The sequence below is a fragment of the Vicugna pacos genome, chromosome 2 (assembly GCF_048564905.1).
Source record: "Vicugna pacos chromosome 2, VicPac4, whole genome shotgun sequence".
Classification (NCBI taxonomy): domain Eukaryota; kingdom Metazoa; phylum Chordata; class Mammalia; order Artiodactyla; family Camelidae; genus Vicugna; species Vicugna pacos.
Genome location: NC_132988.1, coordinates 26,550,236 through 26,578,102, shown reverse-complemented (window position 1 = coordinate 26,578,102; position 27,867 = coordinate 26,550,236). Strand labels below are relative to the sequence as shown.

Genomic DNA, 27,867 nt, shown 5'->3' with positions numbered 1-27,867 from the left:
AGCCATGCAAGAGCCCCTCTATGGGCCTCTGCCATACTCATTTTCTATGCCTGAGATATTATTCCCTCAGATATTTGAATGACTAAATCTTTCATCTTGTTGTCTTTTCATTAAAGGCTATACAATAACATAATTTTTTAAATGGGAATAGACTTAACAATATTATATTACTTTCAAGTGTACTGCAAAGTGATTCAATATTTTTATACACTAGGAACCAAACAAAATTAATAATATTATTGACTATATTCCCTGTGTTATCCATTACATCCCTGTGGCATTTTATAACTGGTAGTTTACCTCTTAATATTCTTCACCTATTTTATCCATCCCCCCAACTACCTTCCCACTGGCAACCACAAATTTGTTTGCCATACTTGTGAATCTGTTTCAGCTTTCTATATTTGTTTATTTCTTTTGGTTTTTTAGATTAACACATGTAAGTAAAAACACAATCTTTGAATTATTTGACTTAACATAATACCTTCCAGGTTTATCCTTTTTCTTGCAAATGGCAAGACTTCATTCTTTTTTATGACTGCATAATATTCCTTTGTATATATTTACCACTTCTTTATCCAGTCACTTATCAATGAGCACTTAGATTGCTTCTATATCTTGGCTATTTTAAACGATGCTATAATGAACATTGGGGTGCATATATCTTTTCAAATTAGTGAATTTGTTTTCTTCAGAAAAATACCCAGAAGTGAAATTACTGGATCATATGGTAATTCTATTTTTAATTTTTGGAGGAACCTCCAAGCTGTTTTCCATACTGGCTATACCAGGCTATTCCCACTGACAACACACAAGCATTTCCTTTTCTCCCCTTCCTTGCCAACATTTATTTCTTATCTTTGAGATGACAGCATTTTGACAGGTATGAAGTGATATCTCATTGTGGTTTTGATTTGCACTTCCTTGTTGTTGAGTGGTGTTGAGCATCCTTCATATGCAAATATTTTCTACCTTTTCATTATGTTGACAGTTTTCTTTCCCTGTGCAAAAGCTTTTCAGTGTAATGTAACCTCATTTGTTTATTTTTGTTTTTGTCCTCTGCTTGAGAAGAAAGAGCCTAAAAAATATTGCTAAGACCAATTACAAAGTGCATACCACCAAAGTTTCCTTCCAGGAGTTTTGTGGTTTCAGTTTTACATTTAAATCTTTAATCTATTTTAAGATTATTCCCTATATGGTGTGAAAAAATGGTCTAGTTTCATTCTTTTACATGTAGCTGTTCAGTTTTCCAACACCACTAATTGAAGAGACTATTTTCCCCCATTTTATATTTTTGTCTCTTTTGTCATAGATTAACTGACCAAATGTGCATAGTTTATTTCTGATCTATCTTTTCTGTTCCACTCGTCTATGTGTCTGTTTTTGTGTCAGTATTATTCTGTTTTGATTACTATGGCTCTGTAGTATAGTCTGAAGTCAGGAAGCATGATACCTCCAGCTTTGGTTATTTTGGGTCTTTTTGTGGTCCCATACAAATTTGGGGATTGTTTATTACAGTTCTGTGAAAAATTCCCTAGGTATTTTGACAGGAATTTCACTGAATCTGTCAAATGGTTTCAGTAGCATGGATATTTTAAAAATACAATCTTGGAATTAACAAATAATTTCAATGTATGAACATGAAATGTCTTTCCACTGATTTGCATCATCTCAATTTCTGTAATCAATGTCTTACAGTTTTCAGAGCACAAGTCTTTTACCTCCTTGGTTAAATTTATTCCTAGGTATTTTATTTTATTATTTGGGTGCAATTTAAATGGGATTGTTTTCTTTCTGATGGTTCATTATTAGTGTATAGAAAGGCAACAGATTTCTGTATATTAACTTTGTATCCTGCAACTTTTATTAGTTTTAACAGTTTTATTGTGGAGTCTTTAGGGTTTTCTATATATAGTGTCACGTCATCTGCAAATAGTGAAAGTCTTACTTCTTTCTTTCTAATTTGATGCTTTTTTCTTTTTCTTTTCTGATTGCTGTGGCCAGGACTTCCAATATTATGTTGAATAAAAATGGTGAGAGTGGGCATCCTTGTCTTGTTGTTGACCTTAGAGGAAAAGCTTTTAGCTTTTCACCACTGAGTATGATGTTACCCGTGGGTTTGCCATAAATGGCCTTTGCTATATTGAGGTATAGTCCTTCTATACCCACTTTGTTGAGAGATTTTATCATGAATGGATGTTGGATTTTATATAATGCTTTTTCTCCATCTATTGAGATGATCATGTGATTTAATCCTTTGTTTTGTTAACTTAATGTAGTGCATCACATTGATTGATTTGTGAATATTAAGCCATTCTTACATTCCGGGGAATAAATCCCACTTGATCATGATGTATGGTCTCTTAATGTATGATTAAATTAGGTTTGTTAATATTTTGTTGAGAATTTTTGTACCCATGATCATCAGGGACATTGGCATATAATTTTCTTTTTTTGTAGTATCTTTGTCTGATTTTGGTATCAGGTAATGCTGGCTTCACAAAATGAATTTGGCAGTGTTCCCTACTCTTCAACTGTTTGAAACAGTTTGGGAAGAATAGGTATTAATTCTTCTTTAAATGTTTGGTGTAATTGCCCTGTGAAGCATTTTGGTCCTGGACTTTAGTCTAATGGAAATTTTTTGATTACCAATTCAATTTTATTACTAGTAATTAGTTTGTATTTTTGTTCTCTTCCTGATTCATTCTTGGGAGAGTGTATATTTCTAGGAATTTATCCATTTCTTCTATGTTGTCCAATGTGTCAGCATACAGTTGTTCATAGTAGTCTCTTATGATTGTATTTCTGTGTTTTCAGTTACAACTTACACTCTTTCATACCTCATTTTATTGGGAGGGCTTCTCTCCCTTTTCTTTGATGAGTCTGGCTAAATGTTTATCAATTTTGTTTATCTTTTCAAAAAACCAGCTCTTAGTTTCATTGATCTTTTCTATGTATTTTTTAAATCTCTATTTCATTTATTTCAACTCTGTTCTTTATTATTTCCTTCCTCTACAATAACTTTGGGATTGTTTGTTCTTTTTCTAATTCAGTTTGGTATAAAGTTATATTGTTTATTTGAGATTTCTCTTGAAATAGGCCTGTATTGTTATAAACTTTCCTCAGACCTGCTTTTGCTGTGTCCCACAGATTTTGGAAAGTTGTTTTTCTACTTTTGCAATTCTCAGGTATTTTTTAAATTTCCTTTTTTGATTTCTTTTTTTTTTTTAGTGCATGTCTTTTTTATTATAGTTATTAAATAGAAGTACAGTCAGTTACAATGTGTCAATTTCTGGTGTACAGCACAATGCCCCAGTCATGCATATACATACATATATTTTTTTTCATTAAAGGTTATTACAAGATATTGAATATAGTTCCCTATGCTATACAGAAAAAACTTTTTTTTAATATATTTTTACATATAGTGACTAACATTTGCTAATCTCAAACTCCCAAATTTATCCCTTGCCACCTCTTTTTCCCGGTAACCATAAGATTGTTCACTATGTCTGCGAGTCTGTGTTTTGTAGAAGAGTTTATGGCGCCCTTTTTTTTTTTTGAGTCCACATACGAGTGATGTCATATGGTATTTTTCTTTCTCTTTCTGGCTTATTTCACTCCTTTTTTAATTTCTTCATTGACTCATTGGGTTTTTTAGTAGCATGTTGTTTAGTCTCCATGTCTTTGTATTTTTTTCCACTTTTCTTTCTGTAATTGATTCCTAGTTTCATACCTTTGTGATTGGAAAAAAATGTTTGATATGAATACATTCTTCTTAAATATATTGAGACTTGTTTTGTGGCCTAATGTGTGATCTATCTTGGAGAAAGTTTGATGTGCACTGGAAAAAATGTGTAAACTGTTTTGAGCTGGGATTTTCTGCAGATATCTATCATGTACCTCTCTGGTCTAATGTGTCATTTAAGGCCAATGCTTCCTGACTGAATTTCTGTCTGGATGACCTTTCCATTGATGTTATGTAATATCAAAGTCCCCTACTATGTTATATCACTTTCAATTTCTCTCTTTATATCTGTTCATAGTTGCTTTAAATATTTAGGTGCTCCTATGTTAGTGCATATATTTACAAATATAATCTCCTCTTCTCAGATCAATGCCTTTATCATTATGTGATATCTTTGTGTTTTGTTACAGTCTGCTTTAAAGTCTATTTTGTCTGATATGAGTACTGATACCCAGCTTAATTCTGGTCTCCATTAGTGTAGAATATCTTTTCCATTCCTTCACCCACAGTCTGTGTGCATCTTTAGCTCTGAAGAAAGTTTCTTGTAGGCAGAATATAGATGAGTCTTTTTTTTTTAATCCATTCAGCCATCCTATGTTTTATTTTTTTTTTATTTTTTCCCTATTAGGGCATTTAGTCCCTTTAAATTTGAAGTGATTATTGATAGGCATGTACCTATCCCATTTTGTTACTTTTTTTACTGGTTGTTTTTCTAGTTCTTCTTTGTTCTTCTCTTCTTCTTTTGGTCTTTTCCCTTGTGGTTTAATGATTTTCTTCAGTATTATGTTTGAATTCCTCCCTCTTTGTTTTCTGTGTATCTATTATAGGTTTTTGATTTGTGGTTACAATGAGGTTTATCTATATCAATATTGCTATCTATTTCTATATCTATAGATATGTTTTAAACTGTTAGTCCTTTAAGTTCAAACACATTACAAAATGTGTTTGACATCTGACATTATACTTTACATCTTTTTGTGCATCCCTTAACAACTTACTGTAGTTATAGTTTATTTTATAACTTTTGTCTTTTAACCTCATACTAGCTTTTTAAGTGGTGATCCACTCCCTTAATAAAGGACAGCTAGAACACCAGGTATTTTTCAAACTGCTGCCTCTTGTGCTGGGACTCAGTATGAGTAAGCGTGTGCCTTTTAAGAACGGAGTCTCAGGTTTCCTGCAGCCCTCCAACTCTTCTAGTCATAAGCCCCACTGGTTTTTAAACCAGTTAAGGGGGCTCTTCTTTCTGATGCAAGCCCCCAGGGCTGGGCTCCAAAATGTGGGGCTCAAGCCCTTGCTCCTTAAGGAGGACCTCCAAGTTTGTGATATCTCTTTCCCCTTTTGGGTCACCCTTTGGGATTCTGAGTCCTGACTAGATCACTTCTCTTCCTCTTCTACCTATCTCTTGATGTGGACTTTGTTTTATATCCTTAATAGTGGAAGAGCTGTTCTGCTAGTCTTCAGGTCATTCTCAGAGAGGCTTGTTCATAATTAAGTTGTTCTTTTGATGTGTCCATGAGAGGAGATGAGTTCAAGGTCTCCCTACTCTGCTATTTTGATTCCCCCTATTCTTTCATCTGTTGCACAATGACCTAATTTTAAATTGCAAACCCACTCAGTTCTCCTGATCCCCCATACATGCTTTACTTTCCATACTATTTTGCTACTTATAACACACTGGTTTATTATGCTATTAATGATTTTATTTGTTTCTTTACAATTACCATCAATAGAATGAAACTCCTTCTGTTTTTTAAACTTTTATATCTGACATGCCTAGAACAGACCCTGACACAATACTTAAATACCAGATGATGTAATAGAGTGATAAGATCTATCCCTCTACCTTTGTTCACAATTCCATTTATCTCCTGCTGAGGCTGTATTAAAACTGATACTAAATTTTGCATCTGTCTCATTCTGTAGCTTCCATTTCTTCCTTTGTGCTCATTCCCATAACCATTCACAACTCAAGTGTTCACGATCTTAAAGATAACTTTGCCTTAACCTTAAGCCAAATTTTATCTTCAGTATTAACATTCTCCTATACTCTGACATCAAAATTCTTTAGAGAAATATTAATTGTTGGCTCTATTTCCTCATCATTAAACTTCTATTCTTACTTCTTGCACTGAACTCCCTCATGCTTACATGGAACACTTTTTCCCATGGTTTCTAAACTATAAGTTCTCCTGAGTTTTCTTCACTTCACTCCCATTCTGTTCAGAGGAAGATTCCTATACTAGACTAGTAGTATTTAAGCTCTTCAAAAATCTGTTCTAGACCCTCATACATTATCAATCCTCACTTTCTCCCCAGATATCTTGTCCACTTCTATATCTTCAATTGTTACCAGATGCCAACACCTTCTGAATACATATCCACAGCCCAGACCTCTCTTCTGTGGCCTGAGAACACACTTTCCACATACACGCAGCAAGGGTATCTGTTACACTAATTATTCATCTTCTTTCACAAACCTCTTCTTCTTCTTCCATGTTTCCTATCATTGTATAGCATATCATGAATCATTTACTCTGAGGTTCAGTCAGTGAGTCCTGTCACTTTTACATCTTTAATTACCTTGTGACATTATTCTTTTATTTCCTAATCTTCACTACCACTATCTTTCTCTGTGACTATCATCTGACTAGATAGTTTTTAGGTTTTTCTCACTATAAGTCATTTTCCATTCTTACAGAGTTATCTTAAACATCCAAATCTTATCATTACATTCTCTGATTAAATTCGTTTAGTGACTCCATATTCCCCACTTGGCATAAAGTAAAGGACCATTTAGATTAGAATCTGTGCTATAGTTTCAAGCCTCATTTTTCTTAATTACCTATACTCCTCCCCACAGTGTTTCTCTCACACTGAACTACTCACCGTTCCCTGGATGAAACAGATTTCTTCACTCCGGACTCTGATTCTTAGCACATAATCTTGCTCTTACGGAATACATTTCCCTCAGTGTATGGACTCTACTAGTACTCTCCATCTACATTTTCATTAAATTGACACATTTTCTTCAGGTCTTGGGTAAGATATAATTTTATTTGTGAAGTCTAGGTGAGTTTTTCTTCTTTATGCTACTGTAGCACATTGAACTCACTCCTGACTTATCACTTCTCACATTAATTATAATCACTTTATAAGATACATTCTTTCTCTACCTGACAAGCAAGCAGAAAATGTATATGTATGTACAGTGCCTAACATATTACCTAAAACATTTACTTTTTGGTATTTATTTAAAGTTCTTTTAGTATGGTGATTTTTATGCTTCAGGTATAATACGTTAATCTTCATAGAAGTACTAAGAGTTAGATTATTATTGTAATTTAATAGATGAGCAAACTGAGGCTGAGAAAGGTTAGGGAACTATAAAAGATCAAACAATTATTAAGTGGTAGAGCTAAGACTAAATATTATCAGCTTACAAGTATTAGTTACTCAGTAAATGAAAAGATGGGTGATTTAGGGAATAAGTGCATAAATTTCCCTTTTCCCAGATCACTAAATATTTGTTACCAGTGACTGGGGTACACTTTTTACAACTGTCTCTCTTCCTTTTGGATGATTCTTCCCCCACCCCAGAAGGTTATTCTCTTGGGCAAATATATTTCTAGCAGTCCATCTGCCAGTATGTGTCTTAATCTGAACAGTAGACACAATAGACAAAGCTGAGACATTGGTTATGTTAAGTTGAAGAGATTACTTAATTACTTTAAAAGACTTTTTCCTGTGAATAGCTGTGCAGATTGTGTCCATAACAATGGCCTTTGGCCAAGGGGGCTAAAATCCAGCCCAGAATGTACTGTCATTTTGGAGGAAGAAATGACATTTTAACTAATTAGTTTTCCCAGCAAGCAGGGGCACGTTTTTCAATTAGTCTGCCAGATTGGGTGTTCTTTTTTTTCCTAATTCTAATCTTTTTCTAATTTTTTTAAACAAAATCACCATTTATGCTAGTAGAAAGCCTGTCCAAGTCGGTTTAGATTTTGAGGTATATATTCTTTTCCAAGCCATATGACCTTGGAAAGTTTCCTTAATATCAATTTTCTCATTTGGAGAATGGAAGTAAGATAATTTATAACTCAAGTTATTGTTAAGAATACTGAATGATATAATTCATACAAAGCACCAAAACTTTGTATTGCATACAGTAACTACTCCATAAATATTGGATTTTATTATTAGTATTTTTATCCCAATTAATATCATCATTAATACTTTAAAATTTTTTCTTATAGGGATTGATTCTTAGCTTTGATTTCAATAACTAATGAAGCTTAATGAGATAAGACAATCACTGAAGTCTTGATAGAACAAATGTTAGGTCAGAAATCTCTAACACTATTCCCCAGGTACTAGAACAACACAAGAAAAACTGTCTTTGTCCATTTATTACTCAAAATTATCAGAACTATTATTAAATTGTCACATAAGATGAAAAATATTTTAGCTCAAAATGCAGTGAAATGTGAAGGTACCGTCTGTTGCTAAACTTGCAAATTTAGAAAAATTTCTGAACAATATGTCATAGACCATTCTAGACCAAGGGTTATTATCAAGAAGAATCTGTAGCAAGGTCTAATGTGTATATAATTTATTTTAGATGTGTGGTAAGCTGAGCAATTCCTCAAAAATATCTAGGGCTTAATCCTTGGAACATGTGACTGTATTACCTTACAGGATAAAAGAGACTTGCAGGTTAAAGTAAATGAAGTATCACAGGATTAAAGAGATTATCCTGGATTATCTGGGTGGGCCTGATGCAATCACAAGGTCCTTACAAGTGTGAGTCAGTAGAAGTTATGACAATGAAATTCAGAGGACAGAGTGATGCTAGTTAGAATATCACTAGTCAAGGAATGAAGGTTACCCCTAGACATTAGAAAAAGCAAGGGTACATATCTTCCCTAGAGCCTCCAGATGGAACAGACCTGCCAACACCTCAAGATTAGTCCAGCAAAACTGATTTTGGATTTCTGACCTCTGGAACAATAAGATAATAAATCTGTGCTGTTTTAAGCAACTAAGTTTGTGACAATTTGTTATAGCAACAACAAGAAACTGGTATAAGCAGGTGATCCTAGACAGCACAGTGAGTGGAGAAGTGAGATAGGAAAAGAGGAAAAATCAGTGTCATTATTAATTAAATTACTGTCATATAAATTACCACTTGATTCTTTTGGATAAATCCAGGAGCAATGTAGAATACATATTTATATAGGTATATATGCATATACCTATGAACATTCTACTCCCCACCAAGGTATAAACAAGTTGGGGGTTTAGACACAAATTTCCACCAGTTATCCACTGAGGGCTGATTCTGAAAGCACCTCTAGACTGCCATGCGGGCAGCTAAAGCAGACTCTAGGGGCTAGAGAAAGCCCAGAGAATTGCAGTGCTGGTATTTGGAAGTCTACGTGTTGTACACTAAAGCATAATTAAGAGGATGTGAGCAGGACACTGACAGCATCTACAGATGCTTCCAATCTGTGTTTACTTGTAGTGAGCCAATGAACTCAAGGAACTCAGGAATTTCTTATGTATTTTAGTGTTCCTTACACACACACATACCCACAGATGTATGCATATATAAATACACATATCTTTGAAACATAACACAATGCATGATGCAGGGAACTCCTCAGGAATTTGCCAAATATAATAAAAGTTCTCATTGGTAGGTGACACACAAAAATAATTGTAAAAGTCAACTTTGTATCTTTTAGCCTTACAAAAAATGGTAACAGGGTGTATCTACCTGTATTTAACTCCTGTGACAGTACATTTTGCATAGGATGTAATGTTATTTTTAAAAATATACAAAATTATAAATATGGATTAGTGGAATGTGAAACATGAATTGTGAAAAATCAATGAATCATGCAGGCAGTATAAGAAGGCAATAATGATGAACTAAAAGTAAGTCATATGATTCTTTTCAAAATTAGTAATGTAAAAGTGAAATACGCATCCTTAGTAAAACTGAAAATAATCTAATCAATCTGAAATTCAAATATTCAAAGATCAGTCAAGCATATAATCATGTCCACCTTATCAGAAACTTAAACCTAAACTCAAAATAGTTTAATCATAACCTTTTCCCAAGTACCTCACAGAAAGAAATTAAATTACCAATTAAATTACCAGCTTCAGAAATAATATTTTAAATACTAATCTTCATGTGGTGGTAAATTATGTCCACTAATTATATACCTATTTAACAAATATGGATTTTGAGCCCACAGCTGAATGATTTATTGATCACTCATTCATTTCATATTTAAGATATATTTCTAAACACACACAATGTACCAGACACAACTCTAGGCACTGGTGAATTTGCATCATACAAAAGACAGACAATAAAGAAATACATAATTAAATGTATAAAATGTAAAATGGTGACGAGTTTAACAGAGAAAGATAAAACTGCAACAGTGGATTTAAAGTTCCAGGGACAGGAGGAGATATAAAAATTGTTAAGTGTTGTTGAAAGAAACTTTTAATGACTGTAGTTCAGGAGAAAATTTGAGATTGGACCTACACATTTTATAATTGTCAGTGAATAAATGTTATGAAAAGCCAGATTGCATGAAATCAGCAAACAAATTGAGTGCAATTATAATATGATAATTGAGGACTGATTTATGTGGCAACCAAGGATTTACAGGTTGGGTGAAGTGAAGAAATTAGTAGTAAGATGGAGAAGCAGCAGTCACAGAGGTAGGAGGAATACCAAAAAAGTGGTATTTTGAAAGCCAAATTAAAAATGAGAAGAGTCTCAAAGAGAAGTGAGAGGCCACTTGTATAAAATGTTGATTTCTTTTTAAATGTTTTTTTTAATTGAAGTATATAGTCAGTTTACAATGTCGTGTCAATTTCTGGTGTACAGCATAATGTTTCAGTCATACATGTAGACATGTATACAATGGAATACTCCTCAGCCATAAAAAAGAAACGTTGATTTCTTACAAGGGATGATGACTATCCAATGGATTTACCAATATGCAATTTAATGGTGCTCTTCAAAAGAGCTGTTTTGTTGGAAAGAGTAGGAGCACAGGCTTACTGGAGAAGATTTATTAGAGTGCCAGGAAGGAAACTACTTCAGTTTTATTTTGTATATTCTTTACTGTAATTTCACTTATAAGTCTCTTCTCCATTGGACACCATGAAATTCAGAACTTATTTGGGAGACAATTTTGTCTTTTTCATCCATTTCTTTTCTGAGTTCCATCAGCTATCATTTCACCACTTTTTGATTGTTATATCTGTTTTGAAATTATGAACTTCTGATTTTAGCGCTCTTTCCTATCTTTGGTGTTGTTTAAATTACTTTTGATTCAAGCTAGGATGAAGATCCAGTCTTCCTTTCCTTCACGTCTTTGTGTATGTATGTGTTGGAGCAGGAATATAGTTATACACTGAAAAGCTTTTATTCTTTTTTTCTTTTTGCATTGTTTTTCAAATGAGAGCTGTATTCTCTTTTTATTCAAGTTTATTTACATTGAATTGTCCTAAAACAATAGACGATTCAAAATGGGAGGAACTGTAGAAGTTTTGGGTGATTAATTTGCTTTTTTTTAGTATGTGTGTTTTATTCTATTTCTATCTCTAGGTACATTTCATTAAAATATGCCTTCATTTTGGTAGTAAATTATGTATTACACACATTTCTTCTGAATCTCTGATATTATTATACTGTAGTATCACTCATACTTTACTGCTACCATGCTTATGAGGAACACCTTCCTTTCTGTTTCTTCTTCCTTTCCCAGAAACAGTGCCTACTTAAGAATGCTAGCAGTCTGTTCTTTGATCCACCAGATCTCAGAGTTGTTTTTAATATTTTAAGTCAATGTGAAAACTCTCTCCTGGGATAACCCTGGTTAATGTTTTCTGTTTTTCTCCACTATCAGGACTCTGCTCCTCTCCCTCCAGTCCAACCCTCGTCTAATTCTCCACTCTTGCTTAGACTCAACATAGAACTCTGCTGATCAGAGATCTGTATTTCCTCACAGACAACAGAAATTAGAGTTTGTCGAGTTCTCTGCTTTGTTGATACGGTAGAATATAGGCTATAGGTGGTTTGATTTTATTTGTTTTCTGTTTTGATTGGTATGGGTTTGTCTGTTTGTTTGTTTTGGTTTGTTTGTTTTTTCAGAATGTGTGGTGAAATGTGTTAACTTCCATAATCCCTAGAGAAGTTAAAACTCCCTCTTAATGGAGTATTGTTAATTCTTCCTCCTACTGATATGTATCAATATAGTTTAGAAACTGTGTGGAATAAAGACTGACAAGATATTACTGTAGTTTATTAAAGATTAGATTCAATTTGAAATAAACAAAACTTGGGATCACTATTGCAATTAGTCTACAAATCTAAAGGATTCAAAGGAAAAGTAATAAACGAGAAGAAACTTAACTCCTATGTATAAATGCAAAGAAACAAATCTTACTTTGTCAAGAAAAATGGAGATTATCAGGACAACTGATACTTCAAGGATATATTAAGGAAAGCTACCACGAATTCAAGTTAACTTTTACAATAATAAATTTTAATAATCTGCACAAACATAGTAATTATACATTTCAGTAAATGACTGTGGGGAGCAATGTGGAATTTTCATTTCTGGAAATCATCAGAAGATGAAGTACTGTTTTTTTGTTTGTTTTTATGGGAGACTTAAATGGAGTATTTCCTGACCAAGAAGAAGTGAGATATTTTACTTCTCAGTGTTCTTTTCAGCCATAAACTCAGTTTCTGTGATCCAGCTATGTTTCTCACCTATTATCTTGCTACTTTTATTCTTTTTGGTATAATGTCCCTTTCCTGTTTCTATGGTGATAGAAAAATGGTACCACTTGGTTCTCCTTACACTCTCCCATGAACAACTTTTGCCTCACCCCCAAAAAAAGCAGAAGTAGTTGGGGGGAAATACTATAGAAATACTGAGCAGCTGGAAATACAAGAACAAAATTTCCTGCAAATGTTCATGGCTTCAATTTCATACTTAATTTATCTATAGGACTCAACAAAATCACTTAACCACACAAAAATACTTAACATTTGAAATTGGAAAATTACTGCACTAATATCATTAGTAAGCACTATCATCAGCAACATAGAAAACACTCAAATATCTCTAATCCAGAAAATTTTAATTACCTAGCCATGCTAAAAGTAACAAAATCATTTTCCCAGCTGCTTCTCTATTGCTTATAAAATAAGCCCTTGAGTACAATGATAAGTTAAATGCTACTTTTGTATTCATGAAAAAGGAAGCAGGCTGAAAAGAGTGCAGCTGCCCCAGTATTTTCAAGAAAACCTTTTATCTTTTGCAGAATCACACACACATTCATATGCATGCGTGCGCGCACACACACACACACCCACTCACCCACCTCCACAAACTTGGAAGAGATAAGAATAATTTTTATCCTGTTTTACATCCTATGTGCTAAAATATTTTGGTTATCAATTGATGATAGGTAAATTAGCAGATGGAATAGAAATACAATTTTGGAATAAAAAAATCCTTTTCTAATGATTATATAGTTTTAATATTTGACATCATTTTTGAGATATTCAAAAGACAGTAGATACTTTTATTCTAAATATAATGAGGTGCTATGAATGTAATATTTTAAAAGCCTCATCTAGGTTGCACTAGTATTTTCACTGCACTCAAGTGAAAATTATTAGAAGCCTATTTACTTTCATCTATGTCAAATGTTAAAAAAGAGAAATATTGCTGAAGTTATTGCCGTCCAAGTCTATGAAAATACCCCAACTTTTAGCTATGAATTTAGAACATAGTGACAATGTGTTTTAAGTATGTTACTTTTTATGAATCCTGTCTAGAAAATTTTCCAATGTCTTGTCCCAGAATAAAATTCTTCTGTCAGACAGCTTTTTATTTTTATTTAAAATAATAACTCATTTTCATCTCATCTTTTTGCAAGTTTATTCATATACAAGCAAACTGTATCTAAGAAATTAATGCAACTGAAAATTACTTACATAGCTTTAAAGCTCAATAATATTTAATACACTATGAGCTTTCATAATTTAATTCCCACAGAACTCTTCTCCTTACTCAAGCTACTTGTTTTACTTCCTCTTTAACTACTTTTCCAGTGTTTTTCTTCGCCTGCTTTATTTTAGTTACTCTTGAAATTTTTGTGTTCTTTCCTTCTCCCACCTTTCTGGAACCAAAGTAATTTTATTGAAGTCCATAGCTTTGTTTTCTCCACAACAACTCTTGATCATAAACAGATTTACTAGGGCATAAATAAACTTTAAGTTTCAGAATTCATTTACAGATGCCCTATTTACAGACACTGTACCAAACGCTGTGTTTCAAAATTTATTTTTTTTTAAAAGACTTCCAAAATCATACAGGTTTCTGGCACTGTAAAACTGATATCAGCCCCTGCTCTTGATTGTATATGCCTGATGAGTCCCAAATGGAAATCTGTGATTTCCTTTAGATATTTCCACTTAGATATGCTTTCCTACAGGAAGGAGTTTGCACAGGCATCCCAAAGACAGAGTGTACAACTTGAATTTATACCTACACTCTAACATTCTGTTCTGGTATTCCCTACATTAGTAATTTAATTTTCACCCAGCTAGTCATCCAACTAAGAAATGTGACAGGCATGCTTAATCTCCCATATACTTCAGCCCAAAAAACACTGTACGAAATTCATTTTTAACATAGTATGAAAAATCCGGAATGTAATCACCAGTGGCTTCTCCTGCTCACCTACCATACAAGTACCACATATCATCCACATTATTTACAGATCCATTAAATCTGTAGCGACTTTGAATCACTACATCTTGTGCCTAAGATAGTTATTCTCCATCTTTCAGTCTAATTTAGTCATCATTGAAACCTGGGCTCTGACTTACCACTCTCTGTGAAGTCTTTTTGAAACCTCATTCACCAGTATTCACTCATTCTTTTGGAAGGTACACATTTTCTCCTTCATGATAGCATTGTATTCTGAATCTTTTTAAAACCAAAATTTATTAAAATGGATTATTCTCACTCTTAGCTTGATCACAGGACTTTAATCATCATGATTAAAATCCTATTTTATTCATTTTTGTATCTTTATTGTTTTACAAAATAATGACACAAATAATAGCACCTGGTAAGTATGGTGAATAAATACATTTACTGATTTATTTTGCTGGACCATTTATGTTCCAGTCTAGTATCAAACTCCTTACTTGTGCACATGACCACATCTACTCTCTTCTACTTATTCAAAACATCACTTGAATAACTGCCTCTTTTATTTCCTATGTCATTTTTCCTCCACTCTACTAGATGACTTCCTTTGGTATCATAACTGTGTAATATTTCTCATTTTTAAAAAGTCCACCCCTCACTGTACATGTCCTCCAGTTACCACTCCATCTGCTTCTTTCTACAGCAAAACTCTTATAAAAAGAATGGCATAAACATATCTCTAATTCCTTTTTTGTTCTTGTGGCTTGAATCCTGTATATTCAGGCTTTGTTCTTATGTTCCTCTCTACCATTTATGTTCATGTCAAGGACACCAGTGACATCTATTTTGTTAAGGGTTCACTTTTTGCCCTTATCTTCCTGGATTTATTATGTGCATTTGACATAGATGATGAGATTCTCCTCCTTAACACACTTTCTTCACTTAGTTTCTCTTCCTAGCTCATTAGTTGCTCCTTCTTGGTATTTTTTGCTGTGACTCAATGCCCTCTAAATTTGGAAAAATCCAGTGCTCTCTGTTTGAAAAGTCTCTAGTATTTTGCCTGTGTGTATGTATATATGTCATCTCAAGCAGTGTCATACTTTAAATATCACTTACATGGCAGTGTTTCAAAAATTTGTAAATCCAGGTTGGACTTTGTCTTTGAAATATATATGTATCAAAAAGCTTAGCTAACGTGTTCCCCCTTCTATCAAATAGACATTTCACACTTACATTCAAAAACTCTAAATTAATTTCTCCATTTAGCTTCTCCATTGATAAAGAATTATTTTATTCTTTAAGTTTCTTAGGACCCAATGCTTAGTTATCTTACACTCTTCTCTTTTTTCATGTAATTTCCCCCAAATGTCATAGCAAATGATCAGTAAATCCTGCTGATTCTACCTTCAAAATATGCCCAGTGTCCAATCACTTCTTACTACATTTATTGCTAACATTCTAATCCAAGCTGCCATTGTATATTACCTGAATTACTGAAGCATATTCCAAAGTGTCAATTCAGCAGCCAAAATGATCTCTTAAAAACTGAATCAAATCAGATGAATCTGCTTGTAATTGTTCCATGGCTTCTCTTTTACACAGAGTTCAGCCTTTCTTTCCCCGCAATGCCCTAAAAGATTCTTTCTGCTTCTCAAAATGCCCTCCATCTATTCATTTTCTGAATTTACATCTTATTATTTCATGCCTTTCATCTGGTTCCAACGACTCTGCTGGGGTTGCTACTTCTCAGTCATGTCAAGCGTATGCTTAATCAGCACCCCTCTACTCGCTGTCTCCTTTGACTAGAACTTTTCCCCAGATATGATGAGGGAACACTTTGTTAAGCTCTATGCTCAAATAGCACCACATAAAAGAAACTATGTTAACATATATATAACTATCCCTTCCTCCACCATTAGCATTTCCTATACCATCTCTCTCCTATACATTTACTTCATAGTGCTTATCACAATCTTTCATAACAAATATTTATTTCTCTGTTATTTTCCCTTGTATTAGACTAGCCAAACAGAGTCAAAGAAAAATATTCTTCCCAAAGTAATATCCTCAGATCCTTTTGGGAAGACCTGTGAATAGTTGACTATTATCTTTTTATGGATTTCCCTCCTGATATTCATTTCTAACTCTGCTTTCCATACAGAAGTTAAATTTTACCTATTTTTTCCTACTGTCGTTGCATTTTCCTTTGAGAATATGGTCTCTTTATTGTTTCTCTTATGATATTCAGCTAATCAGCTCTCTTAGGCTTTCTCAAATTTAAAAAAATGTGTTTATAATGCTTTCTTTAATTGCTTCTATTGCTTTTTTAGTGTTTTATTTAGAACATATAAAGGATACAATACTTTAAGACAGTATCATATTTAAGAAGACCCAAGCCATTCTAGTTTGTTTTACAGGTTTTTTCAGGACATACTTTAAAAAGGAACACACATGCATCTGCACACACATACACACACAAGGTAATTTTTGTGAAACTACCTTTTGACTTTTCTACCAGTCAATGTTTCTTAAAATTTTGCTACCATGAGGTTTGACAACTGACAGTTTAATGTAAGTGTTCCTGATGATTCCATTAATTTCTACCAAAGTCCCCCACCATTGTTTACTGATGTGTTTTTGAATATATTTCTACATGTGATGATTTAACTGTCCAATAATTGGTACAGTGGAACAAATATATAGAAAAACAGATAAAATAATATATAAAAACAGTAAGATATTAAAAATCGTGAATTAAATTAAAATATAGAATTAAATATATACCCTAACTTTGTGCATAAAGATATGACTATAACTAACAACTTACTACATGAAGTCAATAGCAATTTAGAGTATGGCTAACTACATAATGTTAGTCACTGACATAAAGATCTCTAAAGGGAGAAATCTGAGATTTCATGGGTACATAAAGTATGAAGATAGAAATATATGAAATGTTAAATTTGAGTATATGAAAAATTTAATATATGAAAGATTAAATTTATAGTTTACAACATGCTTTAACAATATATTTTATTACAGCAATCATTCTGGTCTTCACTCAGTTCTATAGTGAGTCAAACACTGGCTTTACACAGAAAAAACAACTTTGAATTTAACTCGGGTGAATGGTGGTCTTTACTCATTATGTATTAATTCCTTAATATGACATTATATTTCCAGAGATGAAGTGCAGGCCTTTTTCCAAATAGAGACCACATGTTTGTGGAATGTCCAGGCCATATTCCTGTGCCACAGGTAATAATTACAACAGCATTTATCAAAGTGGTTGTCTGCAAAAGAGCCATGTGTACCTTCTCCTCTCCAATTGTTATAAATGGAAGGAGACTAGAAAATTAAAAATAAAATTTCAAGGATGAAGGGGCAGAACAAAATATTAATCAGTTTCTAGCTGTGTTAGTATAACCACTAAATCTTACTTTGAAGTAAGCAAAGAGCCAATCCTTGGGGAGAAGAGAATGAACATAAAGGGAGCATTTTAAAAGTCTCTCATCTTCTTTGGAATATTTGTTTCTTAAATTATCCATTCTTCTTAGTATTAGATTTTAAAGACTTCCAACTAAGCTTTGAAACTGATATGCTATTGAAGTTGTTAGGCTGAAGTGGAGGAGTTGACATGCTTAAAAAAGCATTTTTTGATTATGATAAACAATTCCTATAAATTGCTCCGGTACCTCTATAACCAAATATCTCTGAGTATATTTCATTTCTTTATCTAAAGCATTTTCCCAGCCAAAATATCTATATTTAAGTGAAATATTCAACTTTCATATCAAATTTTTAATTCAGTGCCTGATGCCAAAATATTACTTAATATCATAAGTGTGCAGGTTATTGAATTCAATAAGTAAAACATTCAGATTCTACTATCTTGTATCCCAAATTACAGTGAAGTAACTGTTGCTATTAATTTAAAAATGATGCAGCTTAAAAATCCCACTGCTTGGAAATGTTTAAATTATTGAAGAAATAATTCTACAAGACTTTTTAAGCTGATCCTAATTTTCTATTTTTAATAAATTATATGCATAAACTTTACCGTATATACATGACAAATATACAAAAACTCAACGATAGTGCTCAATATCTCCTCTGTAAGTGTTTTATATTACCTCTTGTATAGTATTGTGATCGTTAAAATGATATATATACACACACATACACACACACACTCACTTCTATATCCTGTAATTGGAGCTAAAGTAATCTAATTATACTATCAAATTTAAGTATACATGTTTTCTAGCAATTAGTCTTTGAAAGTTCAATTATAAGTGTATGAAATATTCATTCTAATTTTCATCAAATATTGGCAAACTTCTCTCACTTGAATGATGCTACTCTGCTAAAGAGGCAGCCAGGGAACTGCCCTATACGAGGGCAGGCACTCTGCTTCCTAACATCTCTGTGGCAAGATAAATTGGACTAGATGAGCACTGAAATTAAATCAACAGGCATTATCACACATATTTTACTTAGCTAAGACTCGGAACACTGATTAACCCCCTTTTCAATCTATGAAATCAAAAAGAAAGATTTTTTGAATTTTCAAAATTATCTGAACTTTGCTCTCAGGATATATATATGTAACAAAAGAATATTTAAGTAGGTTAGTCCAACTTCTACATGCAAATATTTTATACTGTTTACAAACTTTACAAAAGCCCATGTATATGTCCTTTTCCTTTCTTATTTCTTCTTCTTCTTCATTAAAAAAAAATTACTCTTAGGCATCAGTTTTATAGTAAAAGAGAAACATAAGATTCTTATGTGCCTCCATTTGATTCCAATTTGTCACCTCAGATATGCTAGCATGATGTGACTATGCTTAATTGCCTTGGCTGGTATGTAGGAATATTATCAATTATTGGTATTTTAAAAAAAAACACTTAACGTATTAGAATTTTTTTAAATATTTGTCATGTTACAATCAATCCTGTTCCTTGAAAAATGGTAGAACTAGTAAATTTTAATTGTTGTTTCCAAAGCTGTGTACAAAAAGACTCTTTCTGTTCCTTTCCAACATGCTATCATTACTGAAATACTCATGAGAATGTTGTGCAATAATTGTGAATGCTTGCAATTTTATTATTTTTACTAAACAGGGAAGATAGGAAAATAAGGATCCTTAGTGCCTTGAACAAAGTGAAAAAGTGCTGAATATTTATTACTATGGCTCGTCCTTTCTCCCTCAGTGAAGGTAATAAAATAAGTCAGATCACCTTCCTTGCTTTTAAGTATTCCCAAGCAGCTGTCATGGAGTCTAGCTATGAAAAGCACTCGTGGGCCTTACATAGTTAGACATTTGGGACATTTAGAACAAAAAAGAAACACAATAAGCAGAAGGCTTCAGGTAATATTTGAATATTGTTTAACATTGTCTCAGGTAGAAAATAAAAGGGAGGGCAAAATAACCTCTTTAAAGATCTCTTCATGACAAGAAACTTTTATCTTTTTCTTTAACAAATAATCCATTTGGACTTAACTCAGGGGAAAAAAAGGATTTTTTAAAATCATTCACAAGGTTTTAAAATAACTACCTCTGAAGAGTTCTTACTGATAGCCCATGAGATAAGTGAAAACATGTAATTTATACTTGACACATAAAAGGCATTCAATATTAATTTTTGTCTCTCAAGATAAACTGCTATGTACATTTTTCGTACATGCAGGGAATTTTTTTGTATATATATTTTTCACTGAAGTATAGTCAGTTTACAAAGTGTGTCAATTTCTGGTGTACAGCATAATGCTTCAATCATACATGGACATACATATATTTGTTTTCATATTCTTTTTCACCATAAGTTGCTATAAGATATTGAATATAGTTCCCTGAGCTATACAGTATAAACTTGTTCTTTCTTTATTTTATATATATATTAGTATCTGCAAATCTCGAACTCCCAATTTCTCTCTTCCCACCCCCTCCCCCCGCTGGTAACCATAAGTTTGTTTTCTATGTCTGTAAGTCTGTTTCTACTTTGTAAGTAAATTTGTCCTTTTTTTTTTTTTAGATTCCACATATAAGTGATATCATATGGTATTTTTCTTTCTCTTTCTAGCTTACTTCAATAGAATAACAATATTTTTATGGTTTATTTATTTTAAAATATATGTCATTATTTTATTCTAGAGTCAGAAATCACCTTAAAACTATATGGTTTGAGCCAACGATTTTATAAATGAAAGAAAAAAAAGTAAAGCCAAAAAATCTTATGAGAACCCTGAGTTATAACAACCCAGTATTTTCCAATTTTTAGCTTGTGTTCTTTCAATCAGTCTTCTAGCCTTGTCTCTTTACCTTGATTTATCAACTCCATGACTGCAGGAAATCTTTCTGTGTCTGGACCTCCCATAGTGTCCAGCACAGCTGCCAACACATATGTTCATTTGATATTTTCTGGTAAGTTTTAAACTAATGGAGTGTACCATAGTGCTAAGATGGGGTCAGAAGAACTGAGCAATCTTCAGTAATGAGAGGCGCAATTTAAATGGGAGCATCAGGCCAATTTGAAAAGAAAATAGTGTTTCTGTCCTAAAATTGCAGTATTATATATATTATTGTGAAATCTGGGTATTCCTCTTTATGCTTCTTTAGTAAATAGAAATGTCTGTAAGTAACACACTCAGAATTACTCTTATAATACTCTTCTATAAAACAATAAACAAATGAACTAAGGCAAATCTATTGAAGTTTCATTAGATCCCCTGCTTGATCCTCATATATAATCTTTCCTTGTATCTTTTAAGTTCCCACTCAGCATGTGGGCTGCTTTGTTGATTTTCTTATAATAAAAGATATTTAATTAAAATTTTCATGGTCAAGAAAAAGGGAATTCATGCCTACTCACTATATTAGCAACTGTTTTACCATTATTTTATAAACACTGAACATTAAAAATATTGACTTAAACCACTTTACTTTTTTTTCTAGTAAACGTCAATACTCATCTTGCTTTAAATATTTAAAACAAGTCCAAATTATTTAGTGAAGCTATATATTTTTTGAGGTTGAAGAGTTTTATAAAATTCTTCTAATGGCTCCACTGGTTAGAACAAAGTTATTTTCTAAGTATTTAGTCATTAGAGGATGATGGAGATTTCCAAAGAAATAAATGCCAATATTCTGATTCAGATTGGTGGGAAAATAGCTTCTGCTTTGAAAACCATGCCTAAGTGATTAAGGGAAAAAGTGATATTTTGTATTCTTGGCTCTCTGTGATCCTCTCAAGTGAACATATGGAACTGAATATGGGATTAAATCAAATACTGAATACTCTAAACTCTCCTCTACCTCAGTTTTTCTCTTTCAATTTATTTTTTTCCTTTTAACCCAGATCAAATCTCGCCATATGTTGGTTCCCATTTAGAACAGCAACAATTTTCTGTAGATTGCTTCTATGTTACATGAAAAACCCTGGGGTAAATGTCATTAACTGTAGTTTTAGCCATTAGTCTCAGCGCATCATTATTCAATTGACTTTTCATAGAATCTTCTCTGTATGTGTAATTCTGACTAAATCAACTCTCAGTCTGGAAAACTTTTCAGAATCCATTAAATGTAATGATTTATCTTAAGCAATATAAGCAGCAAGGGGAAATCTGAAGAAGTCATAGTTGAAAGCAAGCCTAAAATTAGTTTTTCTATTTTTATCTTAAAAAAGGTGACAAGAAAGAATTTATATTTGAGTTATGTCTCTATTTAAAATATGGAAAACTGTGAGAATAAAAGTAAATATAAATGAGAAACCAGAAAAATATAGTTACTTTGAATATTATACATAAAAATAGATGATATAACATCAAAATAAAATTCGCAATTTTGAAAGTACTGTGTGAACACTTTTGCTACATTAATGTAAATTATAGATTATATATATTTATATGTTATTCATCATATTTCTACATATTTAAGTTTGAAATACAAACAGTTAAAAAGTGTATTTTAAATGTTTACTGCTTTTGAAAACCATTTACAGCTACTGTCTTCTTAAAAAGAAACAAGTTAGTCTTTATAAATTTAAGTCCTTCCACGGGTGTTAAAAGAGGACCCAGATTGCAGGGTTCTTCCACAAAAATCATTTCTATCTAGGCCTCAGATCTTGTAAATATCAGGTCCCAGGAGCATAGAATAAAATATAATCTATTGAAATACCAGACCCAGAGAGCTAACCAGAAAAGTTTTATGGAATTTGTTGCTCAAACAAAGGCACATATCAACATAAATATCAAGCAAACAATCAAATACTCATGAAATATTGACAGTAAACAAAATGCATGAACTTATGTGGCAGAAATGACAGATTCTTTAACTGAATAAATAAATTATTACAGAAGGTTCATTCATTGGCTAAAGGAATTGGAAATAGGTAAAGCCATTTATCTACCCTTCTTTAATTCATCAACCTGGGCCAAATTGAGTAATCAATGCTAAACTCAAAACAGATAAACTCTGGCCTACACTTGGGTGTAGAAAGAAAACGTAAAAGTATAAACACACACCTGCATCTTTTTTTCTTGTTTTCTTGATCCAAAGGCAAGAGATACTCACGACTGACTGCAGTATTCCTTAGAACTGAGATCTGTGGAAAACAATGGTATGTCAATAATGTTAGTTTAATATAATGTCTTGGAGTATACTTCTTCTATTACTGGTACCCCATTTTTCAGGAGCTGGCTTTGTCATGACCGAGTAGGATCGATTATTGTCATCAAAATTTACATCTCACACCTCATAACTGCTCTATGTCCTGACCAGAGCTCAGCCTTCTAATAGTGTTGCCCTCCTTCTGTTTGTCACACTAAAGCCCTGTCCCCATTTTCATATTTCCAGATGCTATTATCTAGGCTGGAGCCCAAACAGATTTCTCTTTGGCTTATTTACTCGGAGGAGCAGACTACGTGGATATCTATGTGTGTCTTGTATGTCTGTGTAAACTAACTGTTTTACTCAAAATGTCTACAATGCTTAAAGATGTTAAGTAATCCTAAAATGTCAAAAGATTTTTATAACCAAAAAACTCTACCAGTTATAAAATTAATTCTAATTGTAACAACCCATTACCAAAACATACTGACCTCCCAATGTTAATATATTTAGTTTGCTTTTCATTTCCAAATTGGAATAATAAAAAGCATTATTTTGTTGGAATTTATCTATGCCTAGGTTGATATGGGCATTCCATTTCTCACCTTCTAAGATGAGATAATAAAAAACAGAAATTGAAAAGTTTTCCTATTTTTATAAGTGCACTTTGAAAAATAATCATATCACTTCTTAATATTGGATCAGAAAAATTCTCACAGAAAAGATATGTAACCCTTTCTACCACATGCAACTAAAGTTTTAAAGTTAGAGGTATGTTTTGAGAAGAAAGCAGGGCAATAGAAAAACAGAAGAACAAAACATTAGTTCAAAAGGATCCATTTGACTGGAAACCGAGAATTATTGAAGTAAATGGTTCCTTTTTGGGTTTACCAAGTATACTTTTCAGAATTCTAAATTATTTCCATTCTCTGTATATGATGAAACTAGTTTATCACACAGAGCCATTCTAAAGACAAATAATATAATAGACGTATTTTGCCTTTAGGCAGGATTTTCTTTTTTTTTTAAACATTTTTTATTGATTTATAATCATTTTACAATGTTGTGTCAAATTCCAGTGTTCAGCACAATTTTTCAGTCATTCATAGGATTTTCTTTCTTGATCAATAGACAATTATAAAACCTTCATCTTGTTCTTATAGAAGCTATCAACAATGCTGAATATTTTAGAATCACAAGTCTTCAGGAAACCTTGCATCATTTCTTAAAATATATTTCAGAGTATTTAGTTTGCAAAATATTCTAGGAGAAAATTATGACAGTGGTGGTAGAGGAGATATATTGTTGAATACGTTTGGGAAACTGCAAATTATATCTCTTGGTAATTTATAAAGCATATTTGTATATTAAAACCAAAAATTTGTTCAGAAGAGAATGTTAAACACTTAAAAAACAGTTTAACAAAATATTTTCCAAATTAATCTGCCTTCAAAATAACCTGCAATCATGCTTATCTATCTCAATTTTATTTTTTAAACAGATTTGTCCAATGTTTTACTCAGTGGGTTCCAACTTCTAAGTCAGGGCAATTGTAAGTTATGGAAATGAAAGCTGTGAATAATTTGCCTTAAAATAAACACAAGTAAAGCAGATTTTTGGTTTTCTCTTCAATATAACTCAGGTTTTCATTTCTGTATCATTTCATTTCTATACCTTAATCTGAAGAGAAAGGAATGACATTCTAACTTGCAAATTGTGCAGAGTCTTCCAACCATTCACTGGCATGTCTGAGAGATGGTTTTGCAACAGAGAATACTGACAGTCCTGTTTGTTATTGAGAACATCTGACTCTAATACCTAGCTTATCTGAAAATAAACTGTATTTCATATGCAAACATTTACATTCTTCTTAGAAATGGGTAAGATACACAAATATTATCACTGGCAATTATAAAAAGTGCAAGAAAATTTGACAGTTTCTGGAAAAACATACAAGGTGAAGCAAAAAGCAAAGTAACTCCTTTGTCTGAGAAAATCTTAACCAGAATGATCTGACTGTACTTAAGAGCATACTAATGAAATTTTAAGTGGTGTTTACAATTAATTTGAGGTGCTGCTGAACTTTGAATCTTTCCCTTAGTATTTCCTAAAGTTTCCTGGTAGTCAATACTGAATTCACAAGACATTCTTCTTAAGAGTTCTTCTTCAGAATTATTTCTCAAAATACTGTTCTTACTGTATGTCCAATTTTCTTTTGGTCAACAACATTTATACTTCCTGAATATAACCAGGTATGTCTTGCCTAAATTCAGCGTTTTATTTGCTTTAACCACAAAATGGGATGTTCTCCTGTTTGAAATTAAATTTTTTTTTTTGGTAAAGTGAAAACTGGACTTCCTGGGCTCTTATTAAACATACATGTGTGCACATATACATTAATCTATATACATGGATTAGCTTGTTTTATACATATGTATGTATGTGAGATATATATATGTGTGTATATATATGTATATGTATATGTATATGTATATGTATATGTATATATACACATATATATATATGCAAGTTTGCATTCTGTGTATAGATGTAATTTCTTTTCCTGGCTCTTTCTGTCTTTCCTTCAAGTTATGTGTAATAATGGTTTGTTCTTTTATAATGTTGAATAGTATTCCATCATATGAATGTATCACAATTTGCTTACCTATTCACCTGCTGTGGAATATTTGAGTTGTATCCTCAATTTACTATGAACATTCTTGTGCAAGGATTTTTGTGGGCATACATTTTTATTTCTTTTGGAAAAATACCTAGCCATGGGATTTCTGAGACATGTGTTTTCCAAAATGGAATCTGTTTTCCAAAGTGGCTGTACCATTTCACAAAACCAAGAGACCTGTTTTACTCTAGTTGTCCCACATACTTGGCAACTCTTGATACGGTCAGCCTGTATAATTTTAGGCATTCTATTGAGCTTATAGTGGTAATCTACGGTGACTAAAGATGCTAATCATCTCTTCATTTGTTAATTATTTTATGTCTTGTTTTGTGATGTGTCTGTTCAAACAGATTTTCTATTTTCTTAATTGGGTCATTTCTTTACAAATTCAGAATATTAGTCCCTTATGAAATATATATTGCTAATATTTTCTTCCATTTTGTGTGTATGTGTGTGTGTGTGTGTTTTAAGTACTTACTGGTGAGTACTGTCTTTGAGAAACTAGAAGATCTGAAATTTGATGAAGTTCAATTTATGAATTTTTTTCCTGTTATGTGCTTTATGTATCCTAAGAAATCTCTGAACTCAGATATTGCTCTAAAGTATCAAACACTGTCTTCTATATTTTCTTCTAAATATGTTATATTTTAAACTTATATATTCAGACCTATGATCCGTTTTAATTTCTGTGTTTGGTGTGAGGTAAGGGTTTAGATATCTAGTTGTATTACAACCTTGTTATTATTCTACAGGTTACTGATGCTTTGCCCATTTTTTTCTTTTTATTTTTTTAATTTATCTTTGTGTGTCAGTTTAAGTATTGCTTTAGACTCAGTCGTGTCTCCAAAAACTCATCTGTTGAAGCTGTAACCTCCAATGTGATTCTATGCTGAGATAGGGCTTATAAGGAGATAATTAAGGGTAAATGAGGTCATAAGGGTGGGGCCCTGATAAGACAGTATTAGTGTTCTTTTAAGAAGAGAAACCAGAGTTCCTTCACTCTCTGTGTGAGCACAGAGGAAAGGCCCCTTGTGGACATAGTGAGAAAGGGCACACCAGGAAGAGAGCTCTCACCAGAACCTGATCATGCTGATCTCCAACTTCTGGCCTCTGTAACTATAGGAAAATAAATATTTGTTGTTCAAGACACCCAGTCTATAGTACATTGTTATGGTAGCCCAAACTAACACAGATATTCTCAATTTTTATTTCTTTGCATTTATTGCTAATTTGAACTTTAGTGCCTAATTGGCTGCTTAACCTCACCCAGTGAATATTTAAATTTAGATACTGTATTTTTTATCCCTAGAAGTTCCATCTGGTATTTCTCTGTTGTATTTTGCTTTTCTATAAAATCTTGAATATTCAATGCTTTTCTTACATGGCTCACAATTCTATTTCTTTGTATGGTTAGTGATTGTTTTATTAGATCCCAGATACTGAATACGCCATGTTTTTTGAGTGTTTATATTTTGTTGATTTCCTTTAAATAGTACTGAAGTTTGCTCTAGGAGGCATTTAAGTCATACTCCAAAGTTTTTTAAAAATTTTCGTTAAGGTGGAGAAGGCTTTAATCAACGGCTAATACAGACTTGCTACCCAGTTGTGACCCTTCAAATGTTTCTGTTGATTGTCCAAGTGTTCAACAAGGTTTCTTTACTCTCTGGACAAAATCTGAATGTCTTCCATCCCCGTGTGTGGCCTGGGAATTAGTAGTCTTATATATTGTTTGCAGTTGGTTTTGCTTGGCTTTGCGGAGGTTCACTGTATGCATATGCAGATTAATATACAGCAAAGAAAAAAAAGGACCAATATGAGTATTTATTTTCCAAGATCCCTTCTTTCTGATAAGCCTCAGTCTCCGAAAACTCCAATCTGTGTCTCTCAATTCAACAAAACTTACAGGCTCTGCTTTCTTTTTTCTTGCACTGTAATCCAGAACTTGCCTCCCTTCAGATGAAAAGGTAGAGAAATTGTAGGGCTCACCTTATTCTCTATGAACCATAATCCTATGATTCTTATCATTCCAATGAGGAAAAACATTGTTTTGTACATTTGT

General features: G+C 32.6%; 1 long non-coding RNA gene across 1 annotated transcript in view; it reads right to left on the bottom strand.

The window, feature by feature from the left end:
* Nucleotides 1–23,116, bottom strand: part of LOC140700032 (uncharacterized) — a 341,257-nt gene extending 318,141 nt beyond the window's left edge. The window contains exon 1 of the long non-coding RNA XR_012078244.1: nt 23,044–23,116. This is a non-coding gene — a long non-coding RNA (uncharacterized lncRNA). The remainder of the gene's footprint in view (nt 1–23,043) is intronic.
* Between the last annotated feature and the right edge of the window lie 4,751 nt (nt 23,117–27,867).